Below are 19,786 nucleotides of genomic sequence, written 5' to 3' on the forward strand. Positions count from 1 at the left end.
GAAAAAATGCTATCATTCGTAGGAAGGGATGCGACCGGCTGACTTCACCGCACGATTTGTATTTGCTTTTGTTTAATGTGATATTTACTGTTTACAAAAACAAGATGTTTGCCTCTTTTCCACACTGTTGCATGTGTTTTACAGGAGGTAGAAAGAGAGAAGCAAGGAAAGGCAGGGACGTTTACGGGAAAGTAGTTTCTTAGAATACTGCAATATGTTATGACGAGTATAAGCAAAGGAATTGCAATGTGCAACCACCTTTGAAAGTGAGGCTTAATAGATGAGGGCAGGGAGCAGAGGGACACTTTTCACAAATGTATTTTTAGTTTTATTTATTTTGAACACAAGATCTTTGATGGATTATAGTACAAGTCGAAACATGCTGCACAAATTCTAAAGAGCCCTGGCTCCTATCGTCCTAGCGCAGCATTAAAAAAATAGTTTCGTACAGCTAAAATCTGTCCCATTCCACCCCTTCCTCTGGGTGAAGTGGGACATCATTTGGGAGGTACAGGACATCTGAAACGCATTGGCTCCAACGTCCTCAGCGCACATTATAAGCCGATAGGTCAACATCAGACTTTGAGGCAAGATTGCAGACGCGCTCTTCCCCCGATAGTTCTTGGAACTGGCCGCTTCATCACTATGCCCATGACTGGTATAGTCCCTATATCTTTATGAGGAGGAAAGTAACATTTTAAGCTTTCTTTTTTCTTTGTAGAAAGTGGACACACACGTCAATGTTGTCACTGCTCTCAACTTTACCCATGTAACAGACGTCAGATTTTTTTTACTAAGCCTGAGAAGCACAAAGTCACCCTTTGTCACTTGAACAGCCTCATTCGGCCAATTGGCCTCAGAAATGTCCTGCCTCTCATTATCTAAATCTGACCTGTCACTATCAGAATCATCAAATACAACGGCAACAGTCTCTTTCTACTTCACTTGAAGAACCGAAATCCAACTGTAGTCGTCGTTTCTTTTTTGGACGGGTAGTGGCGACAGTCTTAACTGTGTTAAGTGCTTTTTATTTTCAGGCACTGTCGTGAAAACCTCTGCAGCTGCTTGTTTGATTTCATGCTTCTGTGGTCTATCTGAAGAACTTTTCTCCCACCTTGTCTTACGCGATGCAGCCTTAGGGTAGGGCCTAAGATCACTTGGAACAATTCGGGTTAGAGATGCCGTTGACATGAACACTGTTTTATTGACAGTAGGCATGAAGACATATGCATGGACGTTTCGAGCTCCGTCGGTGTTTGTCTCTGATTTCGAAATATTTTCCAGAAGCCTTGTGCTGTTTGTTTCGCTGATGACGGTGGCTGTCTGCCGTGACACCTCTCCACTTGGGGATGCTACATGTCGGTCAGTTACTGATGACGTCAAGTAATCATCCCAAGTGAAGGGGTTGCTTTTGAAAGGCTAAATGCCCGTTTTCTGAAAGCCCAAGACTGTGCTCTTTTGTGTCACCGTTCATACGTAGGCGGATCTCACTAGTTCTCCAACATTATAGATGGCGACGACCTTCCCTGGGTTACTACTATAACCGAATATGACATAACCTAGGTTCGCAACTTACACAAGGTTAACCGCTGCTAACGGGAAAATCGCAAGTACAAAGAATTATTCTTGAGGAGAAAGAGAGCAACAGAATGGGTAAGACCTTGCAGGCTACCTGTCACTGCTGCGTCATTCTCAGTGCTAGGGATAAGAGATTACATGGAAATAATGCCCGACTTAGTAGCTCCGAAGAGACAGTTGACAATATTATTGGGGAAGTTCGTAGCGAACGCCATCATCCTATTAACAAAAACATACATATTGCAGTTTCGGTGCGCATGACTGTTTAGGACCAGACAGTACAACATGCAGCTGAAAGTCGGAAACGCTATTTTGAATGCGTGCTCTGCGTAGAACTACGTATTAAAAATTTCTCTGCGCATAATGTCACGATTCACAAGCAGCAGGAAAAGATAAAACAGGGCACGGAACTTTAATTGCAGGCAAACTGAAAAACGATCGCAGGGACCTCGCCTTCTCTTCTGCAATGCGCGAGATCTTCGTCTTTCTCTACCTGCCGCATATTGGATGTGGCATTTGTCTCCCTCCAGAGAGTGCGTCATCCTGATGCTCACGTAGTGGCAGGAAGATGTGTCAGACGAGGTGTGGGAGCTTCATTCCGAACAATAGGGCTTCATGCCACAATGTGCACGACTTCTGGTGGACGCTGCCTCACCTTGGAGGAAGCAGGACTGTTAGGAATAATCTCATAGTTCAGGTCGCTGAAGCGCCGTACAACCTTGTGTTCTGACCATGCAAAGTACCGCCTGAGGAGCTTTCCTGAAAGCCCTCGGGACTCCAAACCCAGACTTCGTCGCCTGGCTGATATGTGATGTATCGGTGCCGTAGATTGTAGCGTCGAGCGTCGTAGTCCTGTTGTCGGGTGATTCTGACGCGGGCGAGTTATTTCGCTTCTTCAGCCTGGTGAGCGACAACTTCAGCAACCGTGCCCGTATGACCGCAGTTATGTGGCAACATAACATAACATAAATTTTCGCATCGAGCATCGTCGTCACTTCACGGTCACGAAGAAGGCTAAATGGGGTCTTCCGCGTTGTTTCCTGTTGAGCAGTGTTGTAAGCGATTGTGATGTACGGTAGAATGTCATCCCAATTTTTTTGTTCCACGTCTACGTACATACTCAGCAGCATGTAGGTGATAGTCTTAATTGTTCAAGCGTTCTGTTAGGCCGTTCGTTTGCGTGTAATAGGCTGCGGTCTTTTGCTGAGCCGTGCCGCTGAGGCTCAGCACTGCATTTAGGAATGTAGCCGTAAAGGCTATCTGTTATTATCGCCATTGGCGCCCCGTGCCTCAGAACCTCGTTTTCAATAAAGAATCGCGCTGCTTCGACTGCGGTGCCGCTTGGAGGGACCTTGGTTTCTGCATAGCGTGTCAGGTAATCGGTGGCAGCTATTACACACTTATTGACAGTACTGGAAATCAAGAATGGTCCGAGAAAGTCCATCCCGATTTGCGCAAATGAGGTCGTGGGCACTTGGACTGGTTGAAGAAACCCAGCGTATTTCATATGTGGTGGTTTGGGTCGTTGACCCTCGAGACACGTGCGCACGTAACGTTTCACAAAGGTGGCAATCCTTGGCCAGCAATATTTCTCTTTGACTCGGGCTAATGTTCGCGTGTAGCCGAGCTGGCTGGATGTCGGTTCATCATGCCAGGCTTGTAAGACCTCATGACGGAGAGACGTTGGGACAAGTAGGAGGCTGCTTCTGCTTGCAGGAAAGTTCTCGTAGAGAACATCGTTGCGGACGCACAATGATGACAAACAAAGATGACAAGTGCGCTTGTAACTCGGCCTTCTAAAAAATCAATAAGCGGGATCAGTTCGCTGTCTTCCCGCCGCTGACAAGCAATGGTGGCAGTGTCTAGAACACCTATAAAACCATGTATTCGTCATCTTCTGTGGCTTCCTGCTCAATTGGAGACTTTGAAAGGCAGTCGGCGTCGGAGTGCTTTTGTCCGGACTTGTACACCACTGTCATATCGAATTCCTGAAGGCCTAAGCTCCAACGCGCTAGTTGACCGGACGAAGCCTTCAAGATCGTCAGTCAGCAAAGTGAGTGATGATCGCTGACAACACTGAAGGAATGGCCACAGAGATATGGGCGAAACTTCATAACTGCCCATACCCCCGCTAGGCATTCCTTTTCTGTGGTTGAGTAAGTAGGCTCAGCACGTGAGTGCGTCCTGCGAGCATATGCAATGATTCTCTAGGCTGAGTCTTGCCGCTGCACGAGCACAGTGCCTAGACCTACGTTGCTAGCGTCCGCATGAATCATGGTAGGGGCGTGCTCGTCAAAGTGAGCCATTACAAGAGGTGTTTGCAGGCGCTGTCGGAGATCATTAAACGCTGCTTGTTCTTCTTCGTCCCATACGAAGGCAACGTCTTGTCTTGTAAGGTGCGTTAACGGTGAAGCTATATGTGAAAAATTGACAATAAATATTCGGTAATACGAGCAGAGACCTAGGAAATGCCTCGCTGCCTTCTTGTCCATTGGCGTTGGAAACTTTGCGACGGCCGTGATCTTGTCGGTGTCAGGGCTGACGCCTTGATGACTCACAACATGACCTATGAACTGGAGTTCCTCGAAACCAAAGTGACACTTTTCTGCTTTCAGTGTTAAGCCGGCGGACCGGATTGTTTGTAGAACCGCCAGCAGCCGTCTCAGGTGTTCCTCGAACGTTTCCGAAAGAACTATGACGTCGTCGAGGTATACTAGGCGTGCCTGCCACTTCAGGCCTGACAGAACCATATCCAAGAGTAGTTGAAAAGTTGCAGAAGCTAAGCATAAACCGAAAGGCAGGGCTTTGAATTCGTAAAACGCACCAGGCGTTATAAAAGCTATCTTTTCTCTGTCTCTCTCGTCAACCTCGATTTGCCAATAGCCACTTTTGAGGTCCATCGACGAGAAGTAGCGGGCATGCCTCAACCTGTCGAGAGAATCGTCGATACGCGGTAATGGGTATACGCCTTTCTTTGTCACCCGGTTCAGCTTATCGTAGTCGACACAGAACGTAGGCTGCCACCTTTCTTTTCGACCATCACTACCGGCGATGCCCACGGGCTTTTTGATGGTTGGATAAAGTTGTCGTAGAGCATGTTGTTCATTTGCTTTCAAATCGCTCCGCGTTATTTTGGGGCTACACGGTACGCGTTTTGTCGGACTGATATCGCTGTCTCCTCCGTGATAATCCGGTGTTTCGGCAGTGGTGTCTGACTAACTCTGGATGTCGACGAGAAGCAACCGCGAAACTGGTGAAGCAGGTCCCCAAGGCGCTGCTTTTCCGCTGGTGATAAGCTCGCGCTCACGTCAAGAACAAGTAAGAGTGCCGAAGCGTCTTGCTCTCCTTGTTGTAATGCAAATCATTCGACGAATTCCGTCATCTCGTCGAGGTAAGGAACTGCTGCGCCTTTTGCAATGTGTCGTCGTTGCTTGCTGAAGTTGGTCAGCAGTAGTTCTGTTTGCCCATGCATTACTTTTACGAGATTTCTGGGTGTGGCAACACCTTGAGTGAGCAAAAGCGTAATTATCTGCTCGGCAATACCTTCCCCATCGTACTCTGTGTCGCGCCTGACGGAAACAAGACAGCAAGATGATGGTGGTACGGTCACGTCGTCTATGATGCGCAAAGGCTTGCGTTGTAGTTATGCAATTTCGTCCTCAGAGAAGGTTAGTATACGTTCTGGTATGTTGGCGACAGCGCCGTACTCACGTAAGAAGTCCGTACCTAAGATTACATCTTTGCAGCAGTTGGGGAGAATAACAAAATTTGCGACGAATGACGAATCCCCTATGTTGACGCTTGCAGTACACTTGCCAGTCGGTATCAGTAGCTGGCCTCCAGCACCTCTAATGTGCGGCCCTGGCCATTCCATTTTCACTTTGCGAAGTCCGTCCGCCAGTTTTACAGTTACGATCGAAAAATCCGCGCCATTGTCTACTAGTGCCGTCACGCCATGGCCGTCAAATATACAGTAACATTGGCGCTAACAATCTCGTCTGTCGTCAAATCATCCGGCTTCTCGTCCGACGGCAATGGGGCATTTTCGGCACTTCGACGCGTGGCAACCTCCCCCCCCCCCCCCCCCCGAGGTCGCGGCCGTCAGTTTCCCCGGCGTGGGCTGTGAGATCGCCCTCGCGCCACGTCGGTGGAAGTGCGTCTTGCAACTGGAAAACGATGTCCCGGAGAAGGGGAGCGCGACCGGTAACCGGGAGAATCGGCTTGCCAGCTCGTCGAATTCACGTCGATGTTCGTTCGGCTGCCGTCAAAAGCACGACAAGAAGCAGTGGATCGAAATGCTTGGTACCCTTCGACGCGGTGAGGGCAACGACGGCAGATGTGGCCCGTTTCCCCACAGTGGAATGACAAGCGCCTGTAGTCAGCTGTGCGCCAAATGTCGGTTATGCGAAGCGGTGGTCGCGTCGGTTGTTCTCTATGGTACCAAGGTGATGCCGCTGCTGACTGCTGGTGATACTGCGGCGTCGGCATCGGAGGTGGCGGTCGACGGACAACATCTGTATAGCTGGGTTGCCACGACCGGGAATTTGGCTCGGGAGCCGCAAACGCTTGCTTTATTTCTTGGCGCACAACTTCAGCCACCGACGCAGCTGTGCATTCATTTGGCGTGGCAGTGAGCTTCTTTAATTTCTTCCTGAACAATTTCGCATATCAGCATGGGCAAGGAACCTCCGTCTGTGACCGTCCCTGCTGCGGCGCATGCCGGTCCAGTGCCGGTCAGGTGATCATACTGGCGGCTGCGTAGGTGTAACGCGCGCTCTATGGCCGTCGATTCTTTAATAAATTCATCGACGCTCGTCGGCGGGTTCCGGACAAGACCGGCAAACAGCTGCTCCTTGACTCCGCGCATGAGGTGGCTGAGTTTTTTTGCCTCAGGCATATCCGGGTCTTCACAACGACAAAGACGAGCCATGTCCTCAGCGAACATGGTAAAAGTTTCATTTAGCTTTTGAATCCGTGATTCGGGAAGACGCTGCGCGTGGCCTCGCCTTTCGTTGCTCCCGAAAGTATGGAGGAACTGGCAACGGAACTCATCCCAGCTTGGCCAGATTCCCTCGCGGTATATAACTGACTCTGCCCAGGCGGCGCTGCGGGAAAACCCGTCACCAGTGACGCACCAGTGTCACCCAGTCATCGCAGCCTTGGTACGAACTGAGTAGTGCAAAAAGAGCTGCCCGCAATCGAAGGTGCATAGACCACAATGGACCCTCCTCTTTCGGTTGTGTTGAGACACGGTTTCCTGAAAATCAAGGACCTGCAAAGCTTCTTCCGCCCATCCACGCTACGTAAAAGGAGGAAGCTCAGCAGGGCGAAGTACGTGTAAAATATAAAAGAAGTCTCATGTGTTCTTTCGGCGTGCTGCAACTTGCAAGTACAGAGAGTATCAGGTTTGTGTATAGGCATATCAGCATAAAAATATAAGCATTTCAAATTGGTTCATATTGAAAATGTCCTGAACGCAAGACTTAAGTATCTCCTATATTTTTATGCATTTTATCGTAATGTTTTTCTCGCAATTGTTTACAGAGAGTAAATCCTTCCATAGCCTTTTTCAGGGCAGCAAACAGTAAACGTTTTCCAAGGCAGCAAACAACGTACGAACATAACGAAAGTAAGCTTCCTACAGTGCCTGCGCGCCGCGTCTTTCTGTCTCGCAGGAGCTACATCATCGCGCAGTACCTTTGAACTTTTCGCAGACGCTTCAAGCAACACACGCGCACGTATAAATGTAAATAAACGCGAATTTTTTTTTTTACAGTCATTCACTCATTTTACTCATTCAGTGCTCCTACAGCAACTTTATTGCTCACATGTGTAAGACGCAGTCGAGCTGGCTCACCACATTGCGAAACGTGCCAGTTGTACCAGCGCAGGACATACAAGATACCGAAACTAGAAATGAGCTTGCCATACAACGATTCTCTAGACCAGGGTTTTGAATTCGTAAACGAACCAAAATGTTTGGTTAAACTGACCAGCCAAATCTCTCCGTTGCACTTGTTGAGTCAAGCAGAGACGGACATCTGTTAACAGGTGGAAATATCGATGGCACATACACAGGATGGTTCGCAACGTTGTTTTTTTCTGTTGCCATCGAAGTGGCGGTTGCAGATTCTTGAGTTTTCGCTTGGTTGCCGCAGTCCTCCGTCAGGGCTACGCAGCACAATTACAGCAGAACAACATTATCGCGCTTTCTAATGCGAGCCGCTGTGTTGTGGGAAATGCAAGTAATTCGATTACCCAACACGTTGAACGGCCCATATCCAGCGCTCTTGCCTTTCCCCTTCATACGATCGCGATGGAAATCGGTAAAATTGAACGTTGTTATTCAGTCCTTCATGTTCATGGCAATTTACAACACAACAGTAGCGTCGATTGCAGCGTTTCTTGGTAGCGCGCGGAGCTATCGAGGTTGCTGCCGTTTCATCCATCAACCAGCAAGCACTCGGCAACTCGGCCACAGAACACCTATACGACGGCGCGTCCGACTAGCGGAGAAATTCATAGCTCTCTGTCTGGGTGTTAAATGCGCAAAACACTCGCAATGTGGACCAAAATCTAGTTAAATCGTTGTTTCGCAGTAGCTAGCACCATAGGCAAATTAGCAAGGGAGTCGGGCTTCGCACTATTCAATTACTGCCTCTTCCCACCGGCTATACGAACCTATACGGTCTATACGAACCAGGTGCGGGATTCGTCTTTAAAAGAGAAATACACATGATACAGCTTCTGTACAGCATGCCACTCATTATACTTGTCTACGCGCTCGTACTCCTCGAGCCAGTCTTCTGCATCCCCATAGGCATTGCCGTGGAAGCTCACTGGAGATGGAGAAGTCAAAACAGTCACCTGTGCAGAGCCTGAGTCTGCCGTGGCTTGGGCACTCGTGGTAACAGGCAGACATCCTGCTAGGGGACCAAATTCTGGGCTTAGGCCTAGTAGGCAACAGCTGGCGCGGTGAACGGGCGTTTCGACAAGCGGAAAACGTCCTGGGCTTGATGTGAGGCTGTTGATAGGCGTCTCAACCATTTACCCAGCATCTCCACCAGTGGCCCGATTCACATGCAGCAGTAACTGATAAAACAGGGCACGACACTTTAATTGCAGGTAAACTGAAAAATGATCGCGCAGGGACCTCGTCTTCTCTATTGCGATGCGCGAGATCGCTTTCTCTACGTGCCGCATAATGGAAGTGCCAATATATACATGCCTTGGCACAAAACAACCAACGTTAGAAGCAGGGCTTTTACTTTTACCACAATAACAGTGAAACACTCGGACATATTGCATAAAATGATTGTTGGTAATTTTTGTGTTCTTTGCTTAAATAAAAGTTCAGATAAATGATGGAACACCTTTTTATGTCCCTGCAAGTTCCGTTGAAGCGGAATGACACTCTTCGCTGCTCTAAGGGAGGCTCATTACAGACAACATATAAAGTTTGGACAGGGGATATTTCTGTAACCAGCACTTTCAGTCACCATCCGAAGATTATGTCGGGTCAAGTCGTCAAATGTAAGACCGCCTGGCTGAGCCGTAGACAACACAACCAAAAGTCCATAAGGCTATGCAAAATAGTCCAGTAAATATGTAAGAGGCACGTTCGGTAGACACTCCAGTGCTTATGAGACAACACTGAGAATATTGTCACCTAGTAGTGACAATGAAGGAAGTAACAAAACTGGGAATGACGGAACTAGCGTTTTATTCGGCGAACTTGTGCCCTCAGAAACAGGCTACACTCAAAGAACGGTGACAGCGCAGAACACAGTCGGCGATCGTCGAAAGTCTAATCCGCGGATCAAGCGCATCGGCTTTTATACATCAGTCATCCAAGGTTCCAGAGTGATCGCTGGTGTCCGCATGTCTTCCAGAAAGCTCTGTACCATTCGCGTTGCTCGTACATGAAATAAGATTGCACAAGCTTCGATCACAACAGACAGCAAAAAGAACCCTCAATAAGATTCGAGAAATTTCCGATATGTGTGGCCGCGTCCCGCGCTGAGCGATAACATTTGTTAGGCGGTGAAAAGCGGACACGAGAAAAGGACAAACAAGTACACGTGTCAATGCCCGCCTCTAAAAAAGTATCATCCCGATGCTGCAAACTAAACAGGAGAGCTAGACACAAAAAGGACACTTATGAAACAAAAGCAACAAAACAACAAACAAGCGAAGTCCAATGTCCCAAAGTTCGTTAGCGCTGGTAGAACGGCTTAAGCAGCAACACATGGTCTATTTGAGGTCGTGAGCGGCGCCGGTGTGATAGCGAAATGCCGTCTGGCACGACCTCAAAATACAGCGCACCAATGCGCCGCATGATCTTGTAGGGTACAAAATAGCGGCGTAATAGTTTCTCACCGAGTCCTCGTCGACGTATCGGAGTCCAAACCCAAACACGGTCGCAGGGCTGGTACTCAATGTAGCTGCGTCGAAGGTTGTAGTGTCGGCTGTCGGTCGTCTGCTGGTTCTTGATCCGAGACGGGCGAGCTGTCGGGCTACGTCGGCGCGCTGGAGATAGGTAGCGAGGTCAAGATTCCCTTTGTCGTTGACGTGTGGCAGTATGTGGCAGTATGGCGTCGAGAATCGTCGTTGGGTTCCTGTCGTAAACCAGCTTGAACGGCGTGATCTGCGTTGTTTCTTGCACCGCCGTGTTGTAAGCGAAGGTTACGTACGGCAGGACCAAATCCCAGGTCTTGTGTTCGACGTCGACGTACATCGGCAAGATGTCGGCAAGGGTCTTATTCAGGCGCTCCGTAAGACCATTCGTCTGCGGGTGGTGGGCAGTCACCCTCCTTTGGCTTTGTTTGGCTGTATTGTAGAATGGCTTGGGCGATCTGCGCTGTAAAGGCCGTTCCTCTGTCGGTGATGGGGACTTCTGGGGCGTGATGTCGCAGCAGGATGTTCTCGACGAAGAATTTCGCCACATCTGCTGCGCCATCTCTCGGCAGAGCTTTCATTTCAGCGAAGTGGGTGAGGTAGTCCGACGCCACGACGATCGACTTATTTCCAGATGTTGACGTAGGAAAGGGTCCGAACAAGTCCATCCAGACGTGATGAAATGGTCGGCAAAGAGGCTCGATCGGCTGTAGTTATTCCGCTGGCCTTGTCGGTGGTGTCATGCATCACTGACAATCTCGGCATGTCTTGACGTAATGGGCGGTCAGGCGCGGCCAGTAATAGTTTTCCTGTATCATCGGTAGCGTCCGGGCGAAACCGAGGTGCCGGCAGTTGTATCGTCATGTAGGGAGTGCAGTACTTCTGGACGGACTGTTGAGGAAACAACAAGGTAGTTGGCGTGGACTGGTGAGAAGGTCTTGTTTACTCGTAGGTTGCCTTGAAGCGAAAATGAAGGCAATCCTCGCTTAAATGCGATAGGGACAACACCGGTGTTCCCTTCCAAATAATCGGCGAGGCCTTTCAGCTCCGGGACTGCTCGTTGCTGTTCTACGAAGACTTCAGCGCTTATTATTCGAAGAAAGGTGTCGTCACCCTCGTCGTCTTGCGGTGGCAGGTCAATGGGGCGCGTGAGAGGCAGTTGACATCAGAGTGTTTTCGTCCGGTCTTGTAGATTACAGTGATGTCATATTCTTACAGTCTGAGGCTTCACCGCGCCAGGCTTCCTGAAGCGTCATTTAAATTCGGTAGTCAACAGAATGTGTGATGGTCGCTGACGACTTTAAATGGCCTGCCATATGGGTAAGGGCGGAATTTCGCTGTAGCCCCAGTGATGTCAAGGCATTCGTTTTCGGTCGTAGAAAAATTGCCTTCCGCTTTTGACAGCAACCGGCTTGCGTAAGCTATCACCCGTTCAAGTCCATCGTTCCTCTGAAATAAGACGGCACCGAGGCCTAGGCTACTGGCGTCAGTGTGGATTTCGGTATCGGCGTCCTCGCCGAAGTGCGCAAGTACCGGAGGCGACTACATGCATTGTCTGAGATCTTGAAATGCGTCGGCCTGCGGCATTTCCCCCTTGGACTTGACATCACATTTAGTTAGATATGTCAGCGACTCAGAAATGCGTGAAAAGTCCTTAACAAAGCGCCTGTAGTAGGCACAGATGCCAAGGAATCTACGCACTGCTTTCATGTCGATGGGCTGCGGGAACTTTGCGATGGCAGCTGTCTTCTGCGGGTCGGGGCGGACTCCAGATTTGCCGATGACGTGGCCTAGGAACTGAAGCTCATCGTATGCGAAGCGGCAATTTTCCTGCTTCAGAGGGAGCCCTGATGACGTGATTGTTTCTAGTACTGTCGCAAGCCGCCTAAGGTGATCGTCAAAATTTCCAGCGAAGACGATCACATCACCCAAGGAAACAACACAGGTCTGCCACTTCAATCGTGTTTAAACCATATCCATCACGTGCTGGAACGTTGCAGGCGCGGAGGACAGTGCAAATGGCATAACCTTGAACTCGCAGAGGCCGTCTGGCATGATGAAGGCGGTCTTTTCCCGACCCTCTCGTCCACTTCTCATTGCCAGTAGCCAGACTTCAGGTCCATCGACAAGTATGTCGCGTTGCAGAGCCAATTCAATGCGTCGTCTATCCGTGAGAAAGGGTATACCTCCTCCTTCCTGATCTTGTTCTGTCGACGATAATAGACGCCGAAACGTAGGTTTCGTCCTTTTTCTTCACCAGGACTACAGAAAATGCCCACGGGCTTTTCAACGGCTGGATGACGTGTTCGTGCAGTATTTCGTCGACTTGTTGCCTAATAGCTTCACGCTCTCGCGTCGAAACTCGGTAAGGGCTCTGGCGGAGTGGTCGAGTGCAGTCTTCGGTCATTCTGCGGTGCTTTGCCATTGGTGTTTGTCGAATCTTTGATGACGTCGGAAAGCAGCCTTTGTATCGTCGGAGCAGACTTCTGAGCTGTTGCTGCTGAATCATGGGGAGACTTGGATTTATGTCGAAGTATGGTTCGAGAATATGATCGTTGGAATTGATGTGGCGGAATCCGAGAAGACAAACGCGTTGCTGGTTTCCACAATTTCCTCAATGTACGTGATCGTCGAGCCCTTGTTGATGTGCTTGAACTGGCTGAAGTTTGTCAGCATCACATTCGCTTTCCCTCCGTGCAGTCGAGCGACCCCTCTCGCGACGCAAATTTCACGGCTGAGCAATAGACGTTGTGCCCTAGATGATGCCTTCTACGTCTGCAGGTGTTTCAGTGCCGACGGAAATAATGCTGGAGCGAGGAGGGATGCTCACTTGATCTTCGAGCACACTCGAAGAGTGGTGACTACGAGAGCTCTCCGGTGGTATCGCTTGATCTTGCGACGTTATCGACTTCGACGTGATGCCGATGATAGCGCCGTGTTGTTTCAGGAAGTCGATGCCGAGTATGACGTCTTGTGAACACTGTTGGAAAATAACGAAGGTGGCAGGGTAAGTAAGGTCATGAACGGTAATTCTTGCCGTGGGGATTCCAGTCGGCATTATGAGGTGTCCGAATTTGACGGCGTTCGCATGCAGTCTTAACTTGCTTCAACTGGGCGGCGATGGGTCCACTCATGACGGAGTAGTCGGCTCCTGTGTCCAGTAAGGCGGTGACTGCGTGGCCGTCGAGAAGCACGTCGAGGCCGGTGGTTCTTTGCCATGCGTTGCAGTTAGGCCTTGAAGTCGAATCACGGCTGCTTCACGTTGACTTGTCGCTGGTACGTGGCGTCGTCAGGTCATCTTTCGTCGGCTGATTCTTTGCTTCCAGACTTCGTCGGTATGGCGGCATCTCGTTGGTATGTCGTCGAGACAAGATTTTCGGCGACTTCGCCGGCGGCGGAGGACCTTCGTCAGCTTTAGTTTCCCGGATATGGGCTCGCAGACCGGCCCCAGGCTGGGCCAGTGTATGCTTGGCGTTGCGGAGACAGGTAGAGGCCCGGTGAGGGCGAACGGGACTGTCGTCGGGAACTCCACTGAGTGGCGGCGAGGAAGTCGGTGATGTCACGAGGGCGCTGTCCAAGTTGTGGACGCAGCGCGATGACGGCGAACCCTCTTAGTCCTAAGTCGCGGTATGGGTATCGGCGGTACACATGAGCGGCTTCTCCGTAGTGATTGCAGAGCAGGCGGTGGTCGGGGGCTCGCCAAATGTCCCTCTTCCTCGCGTAGTTGCGCTGGGCGACAGATGGGCGTGCTGGTGGCGGTGGACGTCGGAATTGCGGTCTTACAGAGCTCTGGCGCGAACGCAGCGGGGCACCTTGACTGTGGGCGACGGCGGCGTAGGTCATCGCTTCGAGCACGGGAGGCGGCGATTCAGGCTGCACTTCGAAAACTCCCAGCGACCGTTGAAGTTCGTACTTGACCTTGTCAGTGACCGAGGACACCTGAGGTTGCGACGAAGGCAACATTTTGCGCAGCTCGTCGCGCACAATGGCTCTGATGGTCTCTTGGAGGCCACCGGAGCCCAGTGCTTGGATGGCGGACTGCGGCGTGAGCACTGGGCGGTTATATTGCCTAGTGCGTATTTCCAGAGTTTTCTCAATTGTCGTTGCCTGTGTGGAGAACTCAGCTATGGCCTTCGGTGGGTTGCGGGTAAGTCCGGCAAAAAGTTCTTGCTTTATGCCTCTCATCAAGAAGCGGACTTTTTTCTCTTCGGACATTCTGGGTCGGCGTGCCGGAAAAGTCGGGTCATCTCTTCCGTGAAGTCGGCGATGGTCTGATTGGGCAGTTGCCCTCTGGATTCCACCAGAACTTCGGCCCCTTTCTTTTCGGACAACACTCGTGAAGGTCCTCAGGAAGTTACTGCGGAACAGGTCCCACGTTGTAAGCAGGGGCGTAGCCGGGGGGGGGGGAAATTATGGGGCTTCACCCCCTCCCCAAAATTGTTTGTGCTATCATGCATTGCCGATTAAAACAACCCCTGGCGCCAGAAATCATTCTGGATTTTGTCTACAATGATCTTTCACGCTCGAAAAACATTTTAGCGTGAAGACTGCGAACTCGGGCTGGATTTCGTGGCAGCGCCCATGCACCTGGTATCACATAACGTACGGAGCCCCATCCCAGCACAAAGTTGCAAAGGCGTTTTGATGGCGAGCGGGCTCGTATCGGTATCTCGCAGAGGCCGCGTAATCTACGGAGCGCATGGAATTGAATTCCGGAACATTATGGGTATAAAGTTCTCAAAATTTTGCTGCGAAAGTTGTATTAACATTTCCAAAGTCTTGCTTTAGATTTTCAATTCCGGAACGTTGTGGATTTTACGTTCTTTTAAACGTTTGACGCCAAAGGTGCACTCACTTTTCTAAAGTCACGCATCAGACCAAAAAACGAGACAAGCCAAATCAACAAACCATCAGACATGCTTAAAAAGTACGCAGCGTGGTTCTGTGTGACGAAGCGTTGTGGTAGTTCATTTGTACCATCATGTCACAGAAACAAATAACATTTTTTTCGCCTACGCCAAAGTACCCATGTCAAGACACTTAAGCCAGCTAAGGTTACCACGCTATTATTTAGTTTTTCTACTTTGCCTTTTATTCCCGACGACACATTAGGCCTCTTCAATTTTCGTGTTCTCGCTACCCGTGGGCTGCCAGAGGCAGCCAGAGAGCGTTAGTTTTTCTCTGGCCAAATGGATTTTGGCCTGGCAGAGTTTTGGATGCTTTCTGGCTAGGGGACGAGAAAAAGAAACAATGGTCGCTCGCCGCCATCACTGTGGGGACTCGACGGATTGCAACGCGTTCTCTTGAGGGCATCACGTTCATTTCGATGTTATTGCAACCTCTCCGGAAAGTCTTTTGTCTCGCCGGTGTAGGACACCGAGCAGTATGCGTATGGTCCTCTGTGAACCAACCAGCTCACGTTTTCTTCGATATTCCTTTGGTAGCCACATTAGAGGCCCAAAGTAGGCATTCTATTGTGGGCAACTTGCTTCCCTTTGCGTTTTTTCATTTTGGTGCCCCCGCCCCACAAAAGAAAAATAGACATATTGCGTCACAGTGAATTGTCTCATGGTGAAAGTTCAATTTTGTTTCTTCTTCTTTTGCGGAAATTAATGGGGCACGGGACTCTTCAGTTGCCAGATACTCTTACTATATTTTTTTTATTTATTGAACAATACTGTAGGCCTTTGCACAGGCCCAAACAGGAAGTGGATGGTAAAAATACACATGAGCATGGGAAAAACAGGAAGAAAAAAAGAAAATATAGAAAGCAAAAGAAAACTGTCATACAACAGCACTGGTATTCAACACAAGACACTTTCTTTCTTTGTCATGAATCAAGGAATAACAAAAGGTGCTCAAAACAATTGCAATATTAGTCGTATAACATTCTTGTAGTTATCGTGGGTCTATAAAACAACACTATTGAGCACATTGCAATATTTACATTTGAAATCATAAGGCAGTATGCAATCACACGTGCACTAGTGTCCTATCACTCAACCAACGCATTACCTTTAAACTACGTACTCAAATACTTTCATGAACAAGCAAAACATGGCTCCAATTTTGCGACAACGCCATCCACAGAATCTGATTCTACAATTTCCTTTGGCGACGAATTCCAGATTTCTGTTGCCCATGGGAAACATGAATATCTAAACGTGTCGCACTGTGTCGGATATTTTCCGGGACTCTCCGGAATTATTGCCATATATATTATATGGACACTCCAGGCGCATTCCTGCCGTCGCCGACATGTTCCGTATAAAGTGTAAGGGCGATAACGTCGTCACCGCGCGCCGGATGTTGTGCGTGCGAGTAAAAGCTAAGGGGAGGAGTGCGATGGGTGAGCCGACGATGCTGGCAAAGTGTTATGTACGTGAGGGAGAAAAGCGGCGAGCAAATGTGCCGCCTTCCGTCGCGCGCAATGCATCCGGGGTAGTGGATGAAGGGGAGGACGTCCTTAGGATTCCGTGATCTGTGAATCTGATTGCGCAACATGTTTATTTGCCACGTTTGAAGCATTATATACACTGAATTTTGCTTGGATACGTGGATAAACTGTATACATATATATTATTACGATATCATCGAGCGATGCGCAAGGGACGAGCCGCCGCGAGAACGACGACGAAGTGTGTCTGTGCCCTTGGCGCGAGCGAGTGTCGGCCTGGTGGTTTGGCTCCAGTGTAAATAGCCTGTATATAGCCTCTTTCATCTGTGTCTTTCCACACGTAACCTTCTGGTGGAGGTCAGCGATCCCCGTCCTCACCACGGAACTCCAGAGTGGTCGGTACATCGAGCTTGTCACCATGCCTCCCAGTGACGAGACCGCCTCTGCAACGGCTTCGGCTTGTCCGACTGCTTCAATCATCACGGCTGCCCAACATCGCGACCCTGGTGTGTCCTCTGGCCTGGAGGGCGAGGACGTTGAAGAATGGATCAAGCTCTATGAACACGCCAGTGCTAATAACAGGTGGACCCAACGGTCATGCTCGCCAATGTCACCTTTTATCTCGGCGGCACCCCACGCGTGTGGCACCAAACGCATGACGACGAAATAACCAGTTGGGACAGTTTCAAAGAAAAGCTCAGGGAACTGTTTGATGACTCCATTGGGCGCAAGGCTGCCGCGAGAAACGCTCTTGCGTCTCGTGTTCACACATCTACAGAGCCGTACGTTTCATACATCCTCGACGCCCTGGCTCTATGCCGCAAAGCTGACGATACTATGTCTGAAGCAGATAAAGTGTCGCATGTGCTAAAAGGCATCGCCGAAGATGCTATCAATTTGCTTGTTTTCGGCCACGTTTCGACTATCGACGTCATTATCAAAGAAATCCGTTGCCTTGAACAAGCTAGACATCACGCGGCTACCCAACACTGCTGCTACGTCGACACGTGGGGATCGACCGCGTCAGACCACCCCCTGTGACGGCGTAACCCGTATTGTTCGCCGCGAGCTCGAGGCCGCCTGTTCGCCAGCTTTCTCCGCGACGCCTCCCGATCCGCCAGCAACCACGATTACGATGATTCAGGCCGTCGTCAGATAGGAATTTGAGAACATGGGTCTCAACTCCGTGTGTTCATCGTCTCCACCCACAGTTCCCCAGTTCTCTAGCAGCCCTCCTCGTCTCCGGCAGTCCTTTTCTACATCTCGCCGCAACCCGTCCAAATGGCGTATAACTGATGACAGGCCGATCTGCTTCCACTGCTGTCGCATAGGCCACGTCGCTCGTCACTGCCGCAACCGATGGCCACCACCTCCTCGGAGATACACCGCCGCTCATTCCCGTCCCTTTGGACCTTCTGTTCCCTATGCCACCCGCTATGGACCCACTGTCGCTAATGCTTCTGCCCCGAACCTTCACTAGAGCCGCTCACCCTCACCTCAACGCCATCAGTCTCGTTCGCCCCAACCCCGTCGCTTCTCTCCGTCGCCTATCGCCTCCCGGATCCAGCCGGAAAACTAGGCAGTGCAGCGTCTGGAGGTGAAGCTGCGTTGTCCACCCTGCCCTCAGATTCTCTGCTTACGTTACATACGAACCAAAACCTTCTTGACGTTGACTTTGATGGGTATCCTGTCACGGCGCTCATTGATACAGGTACACATATTTCTATTATGAGTGCTGCCTTCCGACGACGACCGAACAAGCTCCTCACCGCAGCGTCGGCACACGTCGTCCGCGTTGCGGATGGCGGTACTGTGCCTATCATCGGTATGTGTACGGCACGTGTTAGCATCGCCAGCCGCCACACTCCTGTCCTCTTCACCGTGATTGCTCATTGCCCCCACGACCTCATTCTGGGCCTCGATTTTCTCTCCGCGCATTCTGCTCTTATTGACTGCTCTGCGAGTACCCTTCGCCTTGAGTTGCCGATTCTCGCAGAACCTTCTGACGCATCCCAGTGCCACCTACGCCCCACCGGCTTTATTCGGCTGCCGCCAAAATCAATAGCCTACATTGAACTCTTGTCTTCCCCACCAGTCCCAGATGGCGAGTACCTCGTCACTCCTCTGCCCGACATTCCACTACAGTATGACGTTACTGTGCCTCACAGTATACTTACTATTACTGCGAGCCGCACTTTCATCCCTATCTTTAACTTTGGATTGACAAAGCAAATTCTACCGCAAGGTATTTGCCTTGCCAACGTTGATTGTCTCGGCGACCATCACGTGGCAACTTTATGGCACGTGGCAACTTTATCACGTGGCAACGTGGCAGCTTAACAGGCCCATCGTGCCAGCCTCGGCCGCCGATCCCAAGATACCGAAAATGGTTGCGACAGACCTGTCTTCTGCGCAGGCTGAAGACCTTTACTAAGTATTATCGTCCTACAGAGATATTTTCGACTTCGACGATCGCCCTTAAGGCCAGACGACGCGGTCAAGCATCGGATGCTTACTGGCGATGCTACTCCTATTCACCGACGACCGTATGAAGTTTCTGCGTCAGAACGCCGAGTAATTCAAAGTGAAGTGAACAAAATGCTAGGTAAAAATATCATTGAGCCTTCTTCGAGTCCCTGGGCGTCATCTGTAGTGTTGGTTAAGAAAAAGGATGGCACGTGGCGCTTCTGTGTAGACTACCGTCATCTGAACAACATTACTAAGAAGGACGTCTACCCGCTCCCACGTATAGACGACGCCCTTGACTGCGTCCACGGTTCAAGCTATTCTATTGATCTTCGTTCTGGATAACGTAGTAGTTCTGCGGAAACCCGCAAGGTGGAGAGAAGTAATGAATGAAGGGAAAATGAGACATCCACCCGTTCGTAGCAATTGCTACAAAGGAAACCCATACGGGTTCCTCGAAAGAAAAGCCTACTTCTGACCAACCATGAGGCTTTTCTTTCGAGGAACCCGTATGGGTTTCCTTTGTAGCAATTGCTACGAACGGGTGGATGTCTCATTTTCCCTTCATTCGTTCTGGATACTGGCAGATTGCTGTTGACGATATAGACAGAGAAAAACCGCGTTCATCACACCTGATGGCCTACACCAATTTAAAGTAATGCCGTTTGGATTATGCAACGCCCCTGCCACCTTTGAGCGTATGATGGACTCCTCGCTTCGATGTTTCGAATGGTTCACATGTCTCTGCTACCTCTACGACGTCGTCGTCTTCTCGCCCACGTTCGACACTCAACTTGAGCGTCTAACAAGTATACTTGGTATATTTCGAAAGGCGAAGCTGCAGCTTACCTCGTCCAAATGTCGTTTCGGCCGCCGCCAAATTACTGTTCTGGGCCACCTCGTTGGCGCTTCCGGAGTACAGCCTGATCCTGACAAAACTCGCGCTGT

The 19,786-nt window shown here is 50.1% G+C and overlaps 1 pseudogene; it reads right to left on the reverse strand.

Moving 5' to 3' along the window:
• Positions 1-544: 544 nt before the first annotated feature.
• On the reverse strand, positions 545-10,643 carry LOC142591601 (uncharacterized; annotated as a pseudogene).
• Positions 10,644-19,786: the final 9,143 nt, after the last annotated feature.

Source organism: Dermacentor variabilis, chromosome 8 (assembly GCF_050947875.1).
Source record: "Dermacentor variabilis isolate Ectoservices chromosome 8, ASM5094787v1, whole genome shotgun sequence".
NCBI lineage: Eukaryota > Metazoa > Arthropoda > Arachnida > Ixodida > Ixodidae > Dermacentor > Dermacentor variabilis.